This window comes from Crinia signifera, chromosome 4 (assembly GCF_055691185.1).
Source record: "Crinia signifera chromosome 4, ASM5569118v1, whole genome shotgun sequence".
Taxonomy (NCBI): domain Eukaryota; kingdom Metazoa; phylum Chordata; class Amphibia; order Anura; family Myobatrachidae; genus Crinia; species Crinia signifera.
In genome coordinates, this window is record NC_139220.1 from 14,530,606 (window position 1) to 14,550,970 (window position 20,365).

Consider the following 20,365-nt stretch of genomic DNA (forward strand, 5'->3'; position numbering starts at 1 on the left):
ACACAGACTTTAGGCAGTGTTCAATCTTCCTATCAGTAGGATCCTTAAGAGAGGCCACTGTAGGAATGGGAAGGGTGGTAGCCTTAACTAGGCGGGCTACGTGAGCATCAACCTGTGGAGGCTCCTCCCATTTCTTACGGTCCGCTGGAGCGAACGGAAAGAAGGAAATCAGGCGTTTGGACACTAAAAACTTTTTGTTAGGGTGTTGCCACGCTTCAGATAAGACCTCATTTAAGTCTGAATTAGAGGGAAAAAGAGCCAACTCCTTCTTTTTCTTTTTAAAAAGAAGTGTGTCAGGAGCTGTGGCCTGGGTGTCCTGAATATTGAGAGACATCCTAACAGCCTTTACTAAGGAGTCTACTCTGGACTGGGTCATTCTTTCCTCCTTATCAGGTTCATCTATGTCAACATCATCTATGTCAGCATCATCGTCTGTGTCGACCTGCACCTGGTCGTCCAAGTCATCCCCAGCATCTGATTGATTAGAGGCTAAAGGGGCTTGTGCTTTGCGTTTAGGTGGAGCCCTCAATGCAGATTGCAGAGAAGCAGACACCTGGACTAAATCCTGAACAGAGGAGGATAAACCCTGTACCCAGGCCGGCTCTGATGCAGCAACAGCAGGCTGAGCTGGTAATGGCTGCGCAGCAGACTCTCTGTTTGCAGCTAACTGAGTTGCTAACTCCTTCATGGCTGCTGAGAGAGTGGAAGCCCAACTGGGTTCCCCATGTGTTGGGACTGAGGGCCCCCCCCAGGGAGTCCTGTGCAGAACAGCGTTCACACAAACCCGCTTGCTCCTGTATGGAGGAATAATTCTCCTTACAGTTAGTGCATGTATAAGCATGCAGCCTAGGTGAATCCCTAGCTGGCTTTGCTTTGGGGTTTTTCTGTGACATTTTAACAAAGACAAGCCCTGTGCGCACTGGTACAATAATACAGTGGACAGTAACACCCTCTGAAACTATAAAGGTATACAGATGGATGACAGTAGAAAAGACACTATACTCTCTGACTCTCAGCTAAATACTGAGGTACAGAGGGCTGCTGAAAAACCTGTTCCTGTAGCGTGTAGAGGAGCAGGGATTCCGGTGCACTTCTCCCACAGTGTAGTCCCGTGCTGGGGCGTGGGGAAGCTAAGCTTAGGCGGGAAAACAGCGTTATGCCGCTCTGAGCGTGGAGGCGGGGAGCTGTGGATCAAGGCCCCGCCTCCCCTGGAACCATCAGTGCCCTGCGCCATTAACAAACATGGCGCTCCACAGTACGGCTCCCTGGTGGTCTAGTGGCCGCGCAGAAAAGACTGGGTGCCACTGCCAGGGTCACCCGGGCTGCACCCCGCCCGGTGACTCGACCGCTAGCGGTGCTCACCTAAAACTGGTGCGCGCGTCACCTCACATGGCGGGCCCGCTTACCTGTGGTGGAGCGCGGCGTCCTCCGTGTCCTGAGGAGAGCGGCGGGTCTGGCTATGAAAGTCAGCGCGCCGCTTCCAGCCACAGGGGAGCAGCGTAACGCTGTCTCCGTGTAAAAAAAAAATAAAAAAAAAATTGAAGATTTCAGACAGGGCACGGAGCCCTGTCTCATGGTACCTGTGCCTTGAGGCACCAAGAAACAACTGAAGCCTGTAGGGGCGTGGAGGAGGAGGAGCCTGGGCTGCACTTGAAGAACTCTATTCTACTTGGTGCCTGTAGCTGAAGCTCCACCCACACCCCACTGTCCCAGTGACCACCATTGGCATGAATGAAAAAAATGTTTTTGTTAGTGTATGTACGTCACTGTATCCAACTGGCACACAATAAATATCAATTGATAATGTAATAATGTTATGTGAATGTAATCTAGATAGAATACGGAGGTTACACTATATACAGTAACTCAGTCTGTGGCTTCCTGCTGCCTCCATTTCCCTCCTCACATCATGTCACTGCCCGTCACATGCAGCCCTGTCCTCACTGACACATCCCTCATCTCCTGATATTCTCTGTGCTGCTGAGGACCCTGCTCCTCCCACTATATAACCCTCAGTCTGTGACTTCCTGCTGCCTCCATTCCCCTCCTCACATCATGTCACTGCCCCTGTCACATGCAGCCATGTCCTCACTGACACATCACTCATCTCCTGATATACTCTGTGCTGCAGGGGACCCTGCTCCTCCCACTATATAACTCTCAGTCTGTGGCTTCCTGCTGCCTCCATTCCCCTCCTCACATCATGTCACTGCCCCTGTCACATGCAGCCCTGTCCTCACTGACACATCACTCATCTCCTGATATACTCTGTGCTGCTGGGGACCCTGCTCCTCCCTCTACATCATTCTCTGGGGCTTAGTTAATAACTCATAGAGAACTACAGGGGCAGTTGCTGTGGGAGCTGTATGTATTGTTACATCTGAGTCGCCCTCTATCATGCCCTTAAACATGTGGGAAAAGCAGTTTGCTCATCTGTTATGGGCAGAATAGATTAATGAATACGCCCCTCAGGAGAATCCCGAGCTCGCTGCTTCCATATTATTAAGTAATTAGGACAAGATGAACCATCCAACAAGTATGTAAATAATTAGGAATAGCGCTGCTGGCCTGAGATAACACAATATATCAGAGGAAAATGTATGTATTCGGGTCATGTTGGCGGAGTCAGGGCAAATGGGAAAGATGACACAGAGGTGGGAGATCCCAGTGGGAGGTTGGGAATGGTAATACTCCATAATTTGGCATAGTGCATGGACTGACTTTTGTAGCGTCCGCTGTCCTGTCATGTGACATCAGCTGCCCGCCTCAAGCAGTTGCCCATATCAACGTATGAATCGGCACCTACGTGTGAATGGCGCTAAAACTCGCTGTGGATCCATATATCCTAAGGATCGGTAATACTGATTGGTGCTTCTGGAGAGGCCGCCACCAGTTACACCATCACAATGTACGCGGGCAAGTGCGGTCTCTCTATCTGCGTGAGCCGGTGAGTTTCTGTGTGCGCCACCACAGGTCACCGTGGAGACCGGGCTGAAGGTTGACAGTGTATACCAGGCCTGGCCAACCTGTAGCTCTCCAGATGTTGTCAAACTACAAATCCCATCATGCCTTGCCACAGTTTTGCTATAAGGGGGTGTTAAAACTGTGGCAAGGCATGCTGGGATTTGTAGTTTCACAACATCTGGAGAGCCACAGGTTGGCCTGTCCTGGTGTATACATTTGTACTGACGGTGGTTACCAAATATACAAGATTTAACCCAAAAAACTGAAGAAACAAAACAAACCAGCCATCATCCATGGTAATGTCGACTCGTAACTGTCGGCTTTTTTCACCCGTTGCCCCGTAACCTCTGTCAACTTTTTGTGCTGTCGACACAATGCATGTTGATCGTATAGCATTGACTTGTTGACTGTCAACCTAAATACTGTAGATCTTCTACGACGCAGCCATCATAATCTGCCCTATTGTCCCAGGTAAATTGTTCTGCTGGGACAACGGCACTACATACATACAGCGGATGCGTGAATTTTGTGTTAATTTCACCAGAGACTGATAGATTTCTCTGGTCGCAGCTGCCCTGTAAAGGGTTAAGGAGCCCTCCAGCATCAGAGAGAGAGAGAGAGAGAGAGAGAGGGCTTTGCAGTCAGGTAACAGAACCTGGTTCACTGCAAAGCCAGGACTGGGTCTCTGAAGTGTGTTTGGGGGATAGATGGGTGGGCTCCCAAACATACAGCTCCAGTCCAGGTTTTCAGACCTGCACATCCACAGGTGGGAACTGGGCTGATTGCAGGAGAAGGGGAAGGGATTTAAACCTTGTTCAGTTTGGTGCACATGGCACTGATGCTCGATAGGGGCCAGTGAGCAGGAACAAGTGTTACAGCGCCAGGGACTTGGACTGCCAGTGTCCGGAGGATACTGTTGTTTGTTTGTTTAAACCTTATGCTGCTGTAAAGTGGAGTTGTGGCATGTATCATGCCATTAAATACATACCCAAATACCAGAAACTGCCTGCTGGGTCCTGTCTGAATGTGTTACAATATACACACATACAGTACATACATGTATACACTACAGTAATATGAATCAGCCTCTGACCAGGCAACGAATAACCTGAGGCTTTGGACAGACTGATCAGGACCACATTAATCACAAATCATTTCTCTATGGAAAAGGTTCCAATACATTTATATACATCCCACAGAACTATCCAGGGGGGGGGGGGGGGGGGGGAATCCTGTTAGAACGCAGAAGGAGGAAAGCCTCCTACCCTATTACTGTAGCCAGGCGCCGTCCATGTCACATGGCACAGTTCTTCACAATTAATATGTGTCATTCCCCTGTCCTTGGGTGGAGAGGACGCTGTCTCCCCTTCTCCAAGTCACGGAATTCCGCTCTTGGCTCAACACAGATAAATCCCAGCAGAATAATCCCCGACTACAGAAACTAGTTCAGCCTGTGTCTCTCCTTGTTCTCAAGAGGCTTCTGCAGCAGCACATCCTCCAGTAGTAGCAGCTGTGACCGGGCCATGTCCGTGTGTGTGCGTGTGTCCGTGTGTGTGTGTGTCTGTGCGTACTGATATATCTGCGAGGCTCGGAAATTTGCAGCGGCCATTTAAATTAAAACAAAACATTCCCCATAATTGCAATTAGAAAAAAAATATTTGAACCCTCATTTATGCGGCCTGGTCTGGCGTTTTTATTGACCGTGACCAATTTTCTACATACAGGGGCATATGTAATGAGGCTTGAAGAGTGATAAAGGAGAGAGATAAAGTCCCAGCCAATAAGCTCCTAACTGTCATGTTTCATACAATACAAATGTATGTCAAACCAACCTTATTGTTGTCCATGGATCATTGATCGCATTTGTAATGTAATCTGGGATATTAGCACCCATCATCGATATTAGCCCCCCCGGGCATGGGCCGAGTGTGGTGCAGGGCCTTCTGGGCATGCCCGCTCCCTGCTGACTACTGGAAAGGGTTAACGGGGAACCCTCTGAGTAGCTACAATGCGCTACTTATTGTAGTTTTACTCCAATTACTTTTAACTCAGGAATGTTTTAGTTTTTATGTTGTTTTTTCAATTCTTTACATTGTTGTGGTAAATTTACTTAAGCTTCTTAAGATGACAAAAGGTGATGTTGCCCATAGCAACCAGATTCACCACCCCCCCCATCTGTATGTATCTTTGCTAGAGATATTTTTCATGGTAGCAGGAGGAACCCTGGGGAGACAAGTAGATCTGCAAGTCCTGGCAGCAATCGCCCCCACAGAACCCAGTGCCCACACTTTCCCAGCGCCCCCAAGCCACTGTGGGTTCTGCTGGGGCTATTGCTACGGCACTGTTCCTTTGTTCAATGTAGTGGTGACCATCGATGATTCAAAATCACCAATGGTTTATGGTCAGTGTTTCCCACCATCGATGAATGAAACCACCCAATGTCCCCTCCCCCCCCCCCCCCCTACAGAGAGCTCTGCCAAAACTCCTGTGAAGCCCGACCCCAGCTTCTGATTGGCCCATAGTACTATATATCAATAGACAGATAAGATTTCTCCATCAATGGCAGTAACCATCGATGGCCATCCCTAGTTTAATGTACTGCAGGGGCAGTTTCTTTTGAAAGGAGGGCGGGACTTCAGTGGGAGGGAAACCTACATGCCCTTTAATGACCACACCCCTTGCACATCTGCGCTGGGATTGGATGAACCCTTATTTTACATAGACTACCATTCTGATTTCATCTTATAAATATGACTTTGACTAGGTTTTTCGTAAATCATTGCTGTATTAATATCAAACACTGGTGCATTGTAATATAATTATTATTAGTCTGTTCCCTGAGTTTGCATAGGTCTATTAATCTTTCATTATCTTTGTTAGCAAAAAAATGATTGCCATCAAAGGTATTTTCTTTTAGTTGAAGCTCTTTAATGCAAAGCAGCCGTCATCTGTTAAATAGCGTAAAATCTGGAGCGAATTATAAAGACCGCATTTGTGAGTCCTGGATGTTTCTAGGAGGACAAATTAACAACCTTCTTACATACCTGGTCACACTTTAAAAAAAAAAGTAAAATATTTTTTTCTCACCAGTTTTTGACGGCATGCGACAAAACCTTTTTTATTCGCTGGCCGTTCGTGATAAACATGAAACTGGTGTTTGGGGAGGGGGTGGTGTTAACTGGCTATACCGTGTGGAATTTGGTAGGTAATCAAGGCGCTTTGCAAACATTCAAGGTGAAACCCAAAAAACAAAAGAAAAAAATCACAATAGTGTAATATGGTTTTAACAGTACATAACAGTTCAATTAAAACTGGAGTCGACTCGTACCGAATTAAATGGTCTACATATGAGGTAGACAATAAGGCGTAGGGAGGGACATATGCTTGTCACAATGGAACCAAGAACTCCTTTCACTTTCTTTAGATGCTGATGAATCTCAAACGGATAAGAGAAACATTCAATTATGTCCACAAGTGATTGTAGACACAAAAGCATGAGATGTAAAACCACCACAGGCGTCCCTGGATACTGGCTGTAAGGTGAAGTCCGTCCGGTCCCCTTCCAGAGTGTTTTCAAACGACCACAGGCGGACCACTGGAAGGGGACCGGACGGACTTCACCTTACAGCCAGTATCCAGGGATGCCTGTGGTGGTTGTACATCTCATCCTTTTGTGTCTACAATCACTTGTGGACATAATTGAATGTTTCTCTTATCCGTTTGAGATTCATCAGCATCTAAAGAAAGTGAGAGGAGTTCTTGGTTCCATTGTGACAAGCATATGTCCCTCCCTACGCCTTATTGTCTACCTCATATGTAGACCATTTAATTCGGTACGAGTCGACTCCAGTTTTAATTGAACTGTTATGTACTGTTAAAACCTTATTACACTATTGTGTTTTTTTTCTTTAGTTTTTTTGGGTTTCACCTTGAATGTTTGCAAAGCGCCTTGATTACCTACCAAATTCCACACGGTATTGTATGCAACTAACCTCTGGAGTGGTTTTTCAATTTTTTGGTTGTGGTTTTGGGGCTGCTATTTAAGCGCATGATATATTAGTCCAAATCTTTTGTCTTTGTGGTGTTAACTGGCTGTTTACTAGCAGTGTCAGGGAAAGCGCAGGTGTACATGGGCGTGTTAGGGGAAGTCATGTGACATCAGCTCAGGCCAGATCAGCCTATTTCTATCATAGCCGCTGAATGCCGCCGCAGCACAGCCTCTCTCTCCAGCTTAGCTCACCCTGCTCAGTGTCGTGTGCTGAGCTGGGGAGAGAGACGGCAGAATGTCCTCTTCCCTCCCGATTTTTTTTCCTCAAAGGGGTGTGGCCTTGCCCCCTCCCGGAGGCCTAGCCCCACCCAATAGCCCCACCCCCTCTATTTTCACCCCTGACCACAGTGGAATAGACCTTAGGGTTTGGAGCGTCACCTGGTGACTGAGCGTCTGGCTGAGCGGATTATGCCTGAAATATAACGCAGCGTGTACATCATGAATGCCACGCGATACCAGTTGTGCACAGTTACTTTGTCATTAGTACAGTTAGGAAATCAGTTCTGAGTCTCGACGTCCTTTAAAAAGCGTTTTCCGTATTAACGTAAGTGCCTACACGGCTGAGACCGGCTGTGCTGAATATTATATCCCTATAAAATCATTCTTGCTTTACAGCTTTTTAAATGATTTGACGAGCGACTGGGATATTCCGTAGCCGGATAATAACTTTAAAGCGCAGAGAATGAAGCCACGTTTGAAAAGAAAAAGATGTCCAGGTGTTTTACTAAACATGTGTTCCAAATAAAAACCACGTTCAAAACCAGGTACTGCATGAAAACCTGGGTTGCAATTTTTCAGGACTTTAACGATTCAAAAAATTGCCGTGTCCAACTGGTATCATCTCCCCCCCCCCACGAGCCGTCTTAGAAATAACCTATATTTAGACACAAATATTTGTCCTTCATTACACACAATTTACTAAAGCACAGTAGGAGTATGAAAGAGGGGCATTTGTACATACCCCAGGGTAAAGCAATATATCTTACTTTCATACTCTAATGGAGGATGCGGGAGACTCCTGATTTTCCAGCTGGTCTCCTGCACTCATGGAAGAGAAGGCAAATCTTCCACTCTACAACCGCATCCTAGTGAAGCAGGCAGGATGAAAGGAAAGTCACCAAAATTGTCGAATGGGTGGGGCTAAGTGATGTAAATAACCTAATTTAGCCCCACCCCCTACCTGCGGACCTGCAAATTACAATTTTCTTTGTTATTTGCAGCAGTTTTCTTTGGGAGCAGGGTCAAGTGATGTGTTTTTTTTTATATCTGTGTTGATTGTCTATTGCTGTATTACTTAAATCTTCTGTATCATGTGCATTGTGCTGTTGTCTGTAAAGCGCCTAGACCACTGTTCACTGGTGTCCCTTAGATGACGTGGGGAAGGACGTTCGTGTCTTCTGGGCGCAATCCCGGAACAATGGCGCTCTAAGAATTTCCTGTATGGCCTACCCCCAGAGCTGGCTCTGCCAAGGTTCCTAATCCAGTGTTGCTCTGTCACACGCTCCTGCTTTACCCCCCTGCCCCCAATTTGCATACATCAGGAACCCACTGGAGCCGAAGCACATAAGGTGCCAGTCATTTGACGTGTTGCGGCATGCCAGTTTCCCACATGATGCTCAGCTGAGCTTTAAACACACTTTGCAGGGATGGCTCCCAGCGCGGAGAAAACACCTGTAAGTCCTTCATACGTACAGCAGAGGAGTGCAGGTATTTTCTGTCATCGCGTTCTGCTAATTGCTGGCAAATACTTATCATTATGCTGTATTGTGAACGTGGTGGAGGTAATTAGTGGGGATCTGGCAACCTGATTAGCTATGTAGTGTTCAGCGCTCGGAATGTGTACAGAGTGTTCTGCGCTGCAAAGGAGGCGTGTAAGAAGTGCACTGGTGGCGTTTCAGGGGAAGAGGCAACGGGGGGCAGTGCTACGCTCTCTCAGGCTGGATTCCGATATACAGCAATTGTCCCAACATGTAATGCCATTGGCTAGCAAGGTGCGCCAAACTGCTCTCTTTTAGAGGGTGCACTTGCGGCACTTGTTTTAGGCAGAGAATCAGGTGCTATCAAAGGCTAACTACTCCTCACCTCTACGTGGTGAAGTGCTGCCAGTGACCACTAGAGGCCACTCGACGTACCATATTACTCAGAAAGTGAAAGCAATGTCTGCAGGGACACTGACCTGTTTCAAACTTGATGGATATGGAGAGAGGGAGATGTGAAGATAGAGATTGGAGGTAGGAGCAGATAGGGACTGGGGGTGGGGTGGAGAGTTTGTGGTCACAGCTCACAGTGAAAGTAAAAAAAACTGTCACAGTTCAAAGTGAAAGTACATTGCAGAAGCTGTAATTTTGATGGGATTTTAACCAGGGTTGCCTACCCTTCTGGAATCAGGAATAGCTGGAAGGGTCCCGGAAATCGGGTCCCCGAATGTGGGCAGTTACCCGCGACCCCCCTCCTCCTCGAAGGGGGGGGGGGGGGGTGTCTGTAGGAGCAAATGACGCAAATTGCATCACTGTAGCCCCACCGCCTGCTGTGCAGTGCCTGAAATACCGGCATTGCACACCGGATGACGCACCGGCTGCCCAGCCCCCCTGAACTGACTGCCCTCTCCTGGACACATAATAAATGCACAACGATGCTGGTGATGACAGAACCGAGCGCGCGGTCCGGTCGAATATACACATTTAGTTTGGTGCGCACAATGCTGGTACGATTGCAACCAGCTTGCATTAAACGTCTGAGTCTAGTCATTGCGTAATGCGGTGCGGTTGGGGCAGAGGAAGGATTCTGCACGGAATGCTTAAGCCTGCAGGTTAGGAGGTGGGAAATTCTGCATCCTAATACGGACTGTGCCCGATATTCCGTAGAATGGTCCAGGAGATTCCGCTCGTCTCCACTTTTCAGTGTACGAGGGAGGTACACTAAGTCCCCTCGGAATCCACCAGCTGTTCCCGAACTCTCTTCAAAGAAGGCGGAAAGCATTTCTCATGCACACTTCTCCTCTGTCTGGGTTGTGTTTTCATCTTCTGTGTATAAGCTTCAGGATCCTTTGAAGGCTAAAAATACACCGTATCCAAGCATTTAACCCAGTGATTCCCTCTCCCGGAGCTGGGTGAATATCCCCCCGTGAGATTCTGGGTATATTCATGGCTCATCTTAACACTCACATGAAGTATTTTAGTTTTTCTTGAGGAACTAGGACGACTTCAGGAAAAATAACATGGGATACTGTATGATATCCTAAATTCTGTCCTCTAGGTCACAGGTTCTCAAAGTCGGTCCTCAGGACTCCACACAGTGCATGTTTTGCAGGTCTCCTCACAGAATCACAAGTGAAATAATTCGCTCCACCTGTGGATCTTTTAAAATGTGTCAATCAGTAATGAGTGCACCTGTGCACCTGCCGGGTGACCTGGGAAACGTGACCTGTGTGGGGTCCTGAGTACCGAGTTTGAGAACCACTGCTCTAGTGGTCATTGGTGGTACTGCACCTCATAGAGGTGAGGAGTAGTTAGCTATATATATATATATATATATATATATATATATATAGCAGGGGCCCAGGAGACGGAGGTGTGAATCAACTCCAAAGTACCAGCCAGCCAGCCCCTAACTGTCATTTTTAAAAATCCTAGCCTTCTTTAACATGGTAGTAAGGAACTGATTGGCTGGTAATTTCTCTCTCTTCATGTTATCAATTTTTGTCCACCAAACAGAAACATATTAGGATCAGGGTGTACAGCCCAAACCCCCCCCACACATATAAACATACCACTTACGCCCTTCATTTTCTCTTTGTATAAAACAGCATGGCGTCTCTTACAAGTGCCGCGGCTAACTCCAATTATCCCAGCCTCATTTAAGCACATCCCCGCTCTAACAGGTAATGCTATTTTATGGACCATTGATTCGCACTGATGGTCAAGTTCTCTGTTAATGTATTGTGATGTGCCGTAAATTGCTTCTGGTGCTGATGAATGCTTCATAGCGCATCAATGTAATAATAATATCCTCACAGAGCGCAGCAATGCAGCCAGCGGAGATATCAATACTATGACAACATGTAACACTACGCTGTGGCATAACATTAATCCTCGGAGAAGGCACGAGGGACAAGACAATATTCCTTTCCCTCAGATTGTTATTATAAGAGGCAGCGGAATGTTCAATATCCATCGCGCACCATTTGTGACATTTTAGCGGCTGCAAAAGATGGACTCTGCCAGGGTAACATTACATTATAAAGAGCCATTAGGTCCAATATATGCTCACAGGTGCCATTTTCCCTCATGTATACTCCTGAAGTAAGCTTGGGACAAAATGGCGGGGTCTGTGAGGAAAGTGGGAAAGCAAGATTTGGTTTTGTAGGACATGATTAATAATTTGAATGAGGTGGCAGGAGTGACCATTAAAGATATACAGTAAAAGCCACCGAGAGCATTATGGGGGAAATTTACTAAGATGCAAATTCTACTTCACATATGATGTTGTTATTGGCAACCAATCAGATCCTGTCTACTATCTCTAGAGCTTGCTAAATAAATAAGTAGATTCTGATTGGTTGCCTATAGCAACATCACATGTGAAGTAGAATACACATCTTAGCAAATTTCCCCCTATAACTCTCCTTGGACCCGCAGGTATGCTTACTGCTGCCATTTCTCCCAGGATTCCAATAAACGAGATTTTGTGGCTTCTGATTGGTCCCCTTTCTGCAGCCATTTCAAAGTCGCTGCAAACAGACATTAATCGTAAACATTTGCCGACATTGACACCCAAAATGTTTGAAAAACCTCATGCTGACATTTTGACACTGTCAACATTTTAACCCTGTCAACCTTTTGAGGTAGGCCTGCTGAATGCCTATCTAGACACTGTCTATCTAATAATCCACACCCCATTTATTTAGCACCTCCTAGAAGATAAAATAGCTAGAACATAGTTAGTTGCTGTGGGAAACGTCTATAAAGTACAGTACTGTCACTATACCCCCTTTCCACGGTGGGGGCCTGTAAAAACCACTGCTGGGAGATTTGACGGCCTCTGTGGCTTTTCCCCATAGTGGCTGTACACACACCGTCCTCCGTGGACCGTTCCACCACAGATCCACGTTTATCAGAATACCCACCACAGTGCTTAGACGCGTTTAGGGTTACCACCCGTCCGGGATTACTCCGGACAGTCCGGTAATTCATACCGGCGTCCGGAGTCCAGAAGGGTGGCTGTCCCGGACTATACATTGTCCGGTAATTGGTCCCCCCGTGGCAGCCCGCCCGGCCGGCACCACCTATACTGATGCGAGAGGCTGCAGTGCGCCGGCTGGCCATCAGTCACAACATCATTTACATACCCGGCCGGGCCCCACGTCGTGAGGAAGCCGGCGCCGGGAGGAGGGCAGCGGGGCGGTGATGATGACATCAGACGGACCGTCCTCCTAATCTCCCCCTATGCCTGGTGTTGCTGAGTGACACTCCGCTGCTTCTGCGCTGGCTTGCTGGAAGGAGGAGGGAGGAGGTGGGACACAGAGCTCCGGCTCCTCCTGTGGGCTGCGACCATGTGACCTAGGATGGGGAATCCTGATGACTACTAAAACGGTAATGCTACCTCCTTCTGACCCATGTTATGGGTTCCATGCTTTTATCTTCTTTTACCATGTGAGTGTGCCTAATAAATATTTGTATTTGTGACTGTGAAAACGGTATTTGCACCATATTTGCTTCTATCGAGTCCCATTTAGGGCACAAAGAGGAAGAATATATCTTTGGGAAGTAGACCTATATGCTTGATATGCAATTTTACTACAAACCTTTGTGAGTGGAATATTAAAATAAAATAAATCCACCCTTTCTGTATAGTGTTGCACTATGTCTTTTCTTGTTTGAGTTTCAGAGGAAAAGAATTACAAACTTACTATGTGAATTGTGCCATACTTGTGAGTGGTTACACGTTTTATGAAATTTCGCCAGTGGGTGTCACCATTTTTTGGGACCCGGACTAGACTCCGGACCTAGGGTGACGCGCAATAGGCATTACGGTGGTAAATTTTTGGCATAACATGTAATGGGCATTATGGCATGTGGTATACTATGGCATTTTGTACACTATGTAATGGGTGTGTGACGTGTAATCGGCATTATGTTGAAAATTTTTGACGCGCGCCTACGGCGCGCACTGTATGTGTTGTTCCGACTTTCCAAAATACCTTTTCAGTCCTAGCATATCGTGTAATGGGCATTGTGGTGTATGGCGTAACATGTAATGGGCATCACGCTGTGTGGCATAACGTGTAATGGGCATTATGGCATGTGGCATACTATGGCATTTTGTATGCTATGTAATGGATGTGTGACGTGTAATCGGCATTATGTTAAAAAAAATTGGCGCGCGCCTACGGCGCTCACTATCTGTATTGTTCCTCCTTTCCTAAAAACTTTTTCAGTCCAGGCATATTGTGTAATGGGCATTGCGGTGTATGTCGGAACATGTAATGGGCATCACGGTGTGGGGCATAACATGTAATGGGTATTACTGTGTATGATGTGTAACATGTAACTGTTATGGTATGCAAAATCAAGAATTAATTGAAGCAAAGGTTAAAAAAATTCAACATAAGGGGGTAAAAGGGCGGAGCTGGGGGCGGGACATGGGTGGGGCAGTAGGTGTGTCAAGGGGTGGGCCAATGTCCGGGAATCTCTCAACAAAAAGGTGGTAACCCTAGACGCGTTATCTCTAATGAATACAATGGATGCAGCAGTAACTGGAGAGGTCGCTGCATCCTGACATTTTAGTAAATCGCTTTCTCTAACACAAATTTTACAGCAAATGCTCAGTTCATGGTCCGGGCCTATGTTCCCTCTCGCGAAACGTTACGGCTTATAAACAATGAAACCAGAGACGTCCTCATCCTCGCCTCAGCCCTCCAGGCTGGATGAGGTCCCCGGAGGATTCCGGAAGCAGATTCAGTCTCTCCAAGTTTCCCAGCGCGTTACATTATTCCTTTTGAACATTACGATGATGTAGAACGTGGCTCCTGATGGCTTCGCTACCTGCCAGCTCTCCTGATATCACCCCCTCCCAAGTACCAAACTTCCTCCTGATAATTGTGACCTATATGGAGAATGATAATCTATTCCGGTCCCGTTTCCATGGCGATAAAGAGCGGAGAACATGGGGGGACTCCGAACCAGAGCGATTTCTCCTGCTGTTCTCCATGACAGAAAAGACACTGCTCAATCCACAGAGTGAGTTCTCCTTGGGTGGCGAGGTGGAAGAGACACTTAATCATGGCTGGCCTCTGTAGGGCTCAGGGGGGACCGTGGTGTGGGCGGAGGTGGAAGGAGAGGTTGCCTTCAACCAGCGATGAAGTTCTCGCCTTCATACATGGTACAGAACTACTCAGAGTCTAGTCAATGTAGCTTGTACGGTACGTCCTGTCTATGTCCTGTCTATGTCTTGTCTATGTCCTGTCTATGCCAACACGGGAAGACTGTACGGAACCGTTATGTAACAATGCAAAAGTAGCATTAGGAATCTATTGTCCATTTCTTTTGGGGCACGTTCGTCAAACAAAACTTTGGGATATCGTCCCAAAATGTACGGTTTGATCCCAGGGATTTCCAGGATTTAAGATCTCTGAAATCTGCCACGTACCTCCATTTCCGACAGCGGAAGCACCCCCATAGATTTCTAGGGTGGGCTGCAGTGCTGATGGATTTACCCAGCATTCCAGAGTTTGGGCCCAACAACTAACAGCGTGTAGATGTAAATAGAGTGATCTTACCATGGAAAAGGGATGCTGTATCTACAGGGTGCTGGGAGGGTTCTGCCGCTCTCACTACACTACAGTACACCCCTCCTGTATACAGCAGCTCTCGCTACACTACAGTAAACCCCTCCTGTATACAGCAGCTCTCTCTACACTACAGTACACCCCTCCTGTGTACAGCAGCTCTCACTACACTACAGTACACCCCTCCTGTATACAGCAGCTCTCTCTACACTACAGTACGCTCCTCCTGTATACAGCAGCTCTCACTACACTACAGTACACCCCTCCTGTATACAGCAGCTCTCTCTACACTACAGTACACCCCTCCTGTGTACAGCAGCTTTCACTGCACTACAGTACACCCCTCCCCATACACAATGGCCCTTATTCTGTTTGACTCGCAAGGCAGCCTTGCGAGTCCATCAAGGCACGCCCTCCCCCGAATCCCGCAGGCATGGGAATGGATTATTTGCATCAACATAAATTCGGAGCCTTGGGTGCAGGGGAGAAATCATTCGATGGATTTCTTCAGCGCTTGCAGATATATGACACCTCCATGGTGTCTCTGGTCTGCGGGTGCCCAGTGTGAGGACAGGAACGGCTGATGTCAGCTGTCCCCCCCCCCCCCCGCGTCACTGGGCAATCTGCATGGGAATGTCCAGTGTTCTCATGGTAACGCCAATGAAACGCTGGGCGTTCCTATATGCAAATTGCCCGGCCCGCCGCCCCACACCTGGACCTGTGCACATGCACCCCCCCCCCCCGTCCTGTCAGTGTGTATGTCGCTGTCCCCGTGTGCTGCAGAGATTTCGCCCAGTAACAGAAGCGAGACGCGCAGTATTAGCGTTGTGTCAGCTCTCTGCACATTCCATGGAATAATTAGAATTGACCATAATAGGATATTTGCGATGTTTACCTTTAGGGCGAGAGTGGGTTGCGTTAATTGGCAAATGTAATTGCACATCAATTGCCTTGGGGCGTTTTGTATGTTGTAATTTAAATAACAGAAATTGCTGTCAAGGCCTCCGACACACAATATACTGTAGCTACAAACAATAGCATGTTGTGTAGTCAGCCACACAAAGGACGCAGCCAGAAGACGTCCGCATATAGGCATGCTGGGTAAAAGGGGTTTCCCTGCACACTACCCTGGTGCACAATTATCTGGTCCCTGGGCACCGGCCAGCCAGAATGTGCACAGTCCAGTGGGCAGCACACAGGTCCTGGCATTCTATCTGGAGAAATCCTTTAAGCACTTTTTCTGGACTGTTGCCTGTCAGTCATAAGTCCTCGTCTCTCTAAAGAATTTGTTAGGTGGACCAAGGAAGTTGATATTGGGCCTCATTCAGACCTCATACGCGTGTGAAATAATGTGCTCACAGGACACCCCCTGGCCAGGGCTGGAGCCCGGGGCTATTCCCAGTACCCCTGGGTGGTGGGTGCTGGGTTGAAAAGCTTTTTTGATGTAAAATAAAAAATAAAAAGTTTGGCTGTGGAACTAAAAGTCACAGCAAGCCTAACCTGCAGGCAGGAACTTGTTCACCACAAGTCCCTGCATGCACTTCATAAAAGGGCCCACTGGGACTTGTAGTCCCACTGCTAAACCAATACTAAAATAAATAAACACATAGGGCCAGATGCACTAAGCTTCAAAAGTGATAAAATGGAGAGTGATAAACAACCAACCAATCAGCTCCTGCCTGATATTTTTCAAACGCAGCTTGTGACATGGCAGGTAGGAGCTGATTGGCTGACTGTTTATCACTCTCCATTTTATCACTTTTGAAGCTTAATGCATCTGACAAATGCTAGTTTTAATCACATACAGATTATCGCCATCGTCATCCAGCACCGTGCGCCAGGAAGCAGGCGCGTGTGCACAAGACAATTGCGAGCCCATTCTCCTGGAAGCCCTACACTGAAGTCCCCGCTCCTTGCCCGTCTTCCTGAAGCCTGCCCGCTCCCTGCCCATTTTTCTGAATGCTGCTCCCTGCTCTGAAGCACCAATGTTGGCTCCCTCCCAGCTGAGGTACAGGTACATTGTGACGCTCGAGCAAATGAGACGCTCCTGCATCAGCGCCACCCGCAAGAAAATGTGACATGGCGGGCTGGCTCCATCTGCACATGCACACCCACATACATACATGTGTATATGTATCCTAGGGTCCCCCATAGGTCGTTCCTTTTCTCCAGTAAAATCCCCTGTGCAAATGCGAGGGGGAGCGGACAGATCAGAATGACCCCCCTGTTCCCCAGTCCTGCACTTTCATGTGCTCCAACCCTGCACTCTCCCAAACACACATGTACCCCACCCCTGCACTCTCCCTAACACACATATACCCCAGCCCTGCACTCTCCCTAACACACATGTACCCCACCCCTGCACTCTCCACAGGGCCGTTTCTAGACAATTTAGCTCCTAGGGCGAAGAAAAAAAAATGCGCCCCCCCCCAATACATAACATGGGTTAATAGAAATTACGCGCGCCGTAGGCGCGCGCCGAAATAGGGGGTGTGGCTTAATTTTAAAAGGGGTGTGGCTTAATGTGAGGCGTGGTCTAGCAGGAAAACAATTACCTTATATCACACTTTTGCAACCTGCATGACCAGACATTGGTTGCTGCAGGAATTGTTATTGTCCTCCCGCACTTAGGTTGGCCGGCTGAAGGCCACACACAGTGACCTAGTACGCCTCACAGATCAAGGCCAAACAATGACAGGCTACTTAAATAATTATACACTATTTATCCGTGATGCCAATTACACATTACGCTGTACACTGTGATGACGATTACATATTACGCCGCACACCATGATGACAATTACACATTACACCGCACACCAAGATGCCCATTAGACCCCACGCTGTGATGGCAATTACACAATACTCCACACATCGTAATGCCCATTACACATTATGCCCCATGTGCCGCTGCCGCACAACTGATGCCGTTTACTAATATGCCCCCACAGTGCCAGATATGCCCCCACAGTGCCAGATATGCCCCCACAGTGCCAGATATGCCCCCACAGCGCCACACATATGCCCCCACAGCGCCACACATATGCCCCCACAGTGACACAAATATATGCCCCCACAGTGCTACACATATGCCCCCACAGTGACACAAATATATGCCCCCACAGTGCTACACATATGCCCCCACAGTGCCACAAATATATGCCCCCAGTGCCACAAATATATGCCCCCAGTGACAGAAATATATGCCCCCACAGTGCCACACATATGCCCCGTGACAGAAATATATGCCCCCACAGTGCCACACATATGCAACCAGTGACAGAAATATATGCCCCCACAGTGCCACAAATATATGCCCCCACAGTGCCACACATGCCCCCAGTGACAGAAATATATGCCCCCACAGTGCCACAAATATATGCCCCCACAGTGCCACAAATATATGCCCCCACAGTGCCACAAATATATGCCCCCACAGTGCTACACATATGCCCCCACAGTGCCACTAATATATGCCCCCACAGTGCTACACATATGCCCCCACAGTGCCACAAATATATGCCCCCACAGTGCCAAACTCACTTTTTCGTTTTCCATGCTGCTTCCTAGGGGAGGGGAGCGCATCCTGCCTCTCTCCTTCCCCTTCAGTGTGTGTACCTGAGCTGAGCCGTCAGCCATTCATATCTCGCGCCCGAGATCTGATTGGCTGACAGCGGCAGCCCAGTGACTTGAGCGAGGGGACGGAGAGACGCACGATGCGTTCCCCTCCCCTCTCCAGCGTGTAGTCGGGCCGGCCGGGGAGACAGCGGCGGCGGCTGCGGCGGCTATGGTAGCTGCGGCTGCGGCGGCTACAGGGTTTTGGGGGTTGGGGGGAGACTGCCGGGCGCCCTGGCTGTTTCAGAGGCGGACAAGCCGTGCGGCGCCCCGGGCTGCTGCACGGCTTGTCCGCCTCTAGAAACGGCCCTGACTCTCCATAACACACATATACCCCAGCCCTGCACTCTCCCTAACACACATGTACCCCACCCCTGCACTCTCCATAACACACATATACCCCAGCCCTGCACTCTCCCTAACACACATGTACCCCACCCCTGCACTCTCCATAACACACATATAGCCCTGCACTCTCCCTAACACACATGTACCCCACCCCTGCACTCTCCCTAACACACATGTACCCCACCCCTGCACTCTCCCTCACACACATATACCCCAGCCCTGCACTCTCCCTAACACACATGTACCCCGGCCCTGCACTTTCCCCATCATACATGTAAATCCAACCTTGCACCCAGCCACCTCCCTCAAACACATATGCCCCAGTCCTCACCTTGCTGTATGTTCTGGGCTGGAAGAGTCTCTCTAGGACCTGCGCTGCCAGCCTGAGCCAATGTCTGGAGGGGGCGGAGCTACCAGCCGATTTCAGACGAGGAGTAGCAGCAGAAGAGCAGAAACACAGGCCTCATGGCTACCGGCTGCTGCTGGGCGGGGCTACCAGCCGATCTCTGAGGAGGAGGAGGAGCTGCAGCAGCAGCAGAAACAACACAGGCCTCATGGCTGCCATATGCTGCTGGAAGGGGGCGGGGCTACCAGCCGATCTCTGAGGAGGAGGAGGAGGAGCTGCAGCAGCAGCAGAAACACAGGCCTCATGGCTACCCATTGTTGCTGGAGGGGGCGGGTCTACCCTCCGATCTCTGTCTGAGAGGTGAGGAGCGGCAGGAAGCAGAAGAGCAGGGACACAGGCCTCATGGCTGCTGGAACGGGGCGGGGCTACCCTCCGATCTGAGGTGAGGAGCAGCAGGAAGCAGACACAGCAGCATAGGCTGCTGCTGGATTCGGCCTGATTCCAGCAATCACCCGCAGTGCCTGCTCCCAGGCCAAGATAACTGCATTCTAGCTGAAGCAGATGACTACTTGTATATCCTGGAAGCTTGGTCAGAGCCAGCAGCCAGTATCACCCAGCCTGGCCGACGTGAAGCCGGCCCATTTAAAGTGGTTATGGTACTGGCTCGGTGTTTGGGGGTATACATTTGTTAGGTCGACATAGATTGGGTAGACCACCAAAGGTTGACAGGCCTTAGGTCGACATATAAATGGTTGACATGGTCAAAAGGCCGACAGAAACAGGTCGACATTGGAAAGGTGGACGGTCAAAAGGCCGACATGGGATTTTCACTTGTTTTTTGAGACAACATGTGCCGACAGACGTTATTTCGGTGTGGTGGGAGAATAGTGTGCCGGCACCATGCCCAAAGCATGGCGAGTGCTTCAAGCCATGCGTGGGGACGCAGTACACCAATATGGTGTGTATGTCGACTAGGGTGACATTTGGGACAAGAAAACTTGAAAAACCCATGTCGACCCTTTCACAGTCGACTTTAGGCATGTCAACCTTTGTCTATGTCCTTAATTTGGTCGACCCAATGACCCATACCCTGTGCCGGTGGGGCCACTCCACCCCTTTAGCATTTCCCTCTCCTTCAGCCACATGCGAGGGATGTATTCTTGTACACATTCCCTCTCATGCTAGCGAGGGGATTCGCGGCCATCAGGGTGGGGGCGGACGTTTTGCAGGGGTGGCGTGCGGCGCCGACTTACTCACT

General features: G+C 48.7%; 1 protein-coding gene and 1 long non-coding RNA gene across 6 annotated transcripts in view; one reads left to right on the forward strand and one right to left on the reverse strand.

Annotated features, from left to right (window-relative positions):
• Window positions 1–19,247, reverse strand: part of LOC146073754 (uncharacterized) — a 188,947-nt gene extending 169,700 nt beyond the window's left edge. For all 3 annotated transcript variants that reach the window (XR_014473310.1, XR_014473308.1, XR_014473309.1), the window contains exon 1: window positions 19,093–19,247. This is a non-coding gene — a long non-coding RNA (uncharacterized LOC146073754). The remainder of the gene's footprint in view (window positions 1–19,092) is intronic.
• The window catches only part of CHRM2 (cholinergic receptor muscarinic 2), a 149,255-nt gene that overhangs the window by 15,893 nt on the left and 112,997 nt on the right, over window positions 1–20,365 (forward strand). Inside the window, exon 1 of one of the 3 annotated variants that reach the window (XR_014473306.1) lies at window positions 18,913–19,549. The exons of 1 other annotated variant lie outside the window; for it this stretch is intronic. The gene's annotated coding sequence lies outside the window, so the exon portion shown is untranslated. Of the gene's footprint in view, window positions 1–18,912; window positions 19,550–20,365 lie in introns of those variants that run through there. One more of the 3 variants, XM_083181175.1, reaches the window with a different exon arrangement.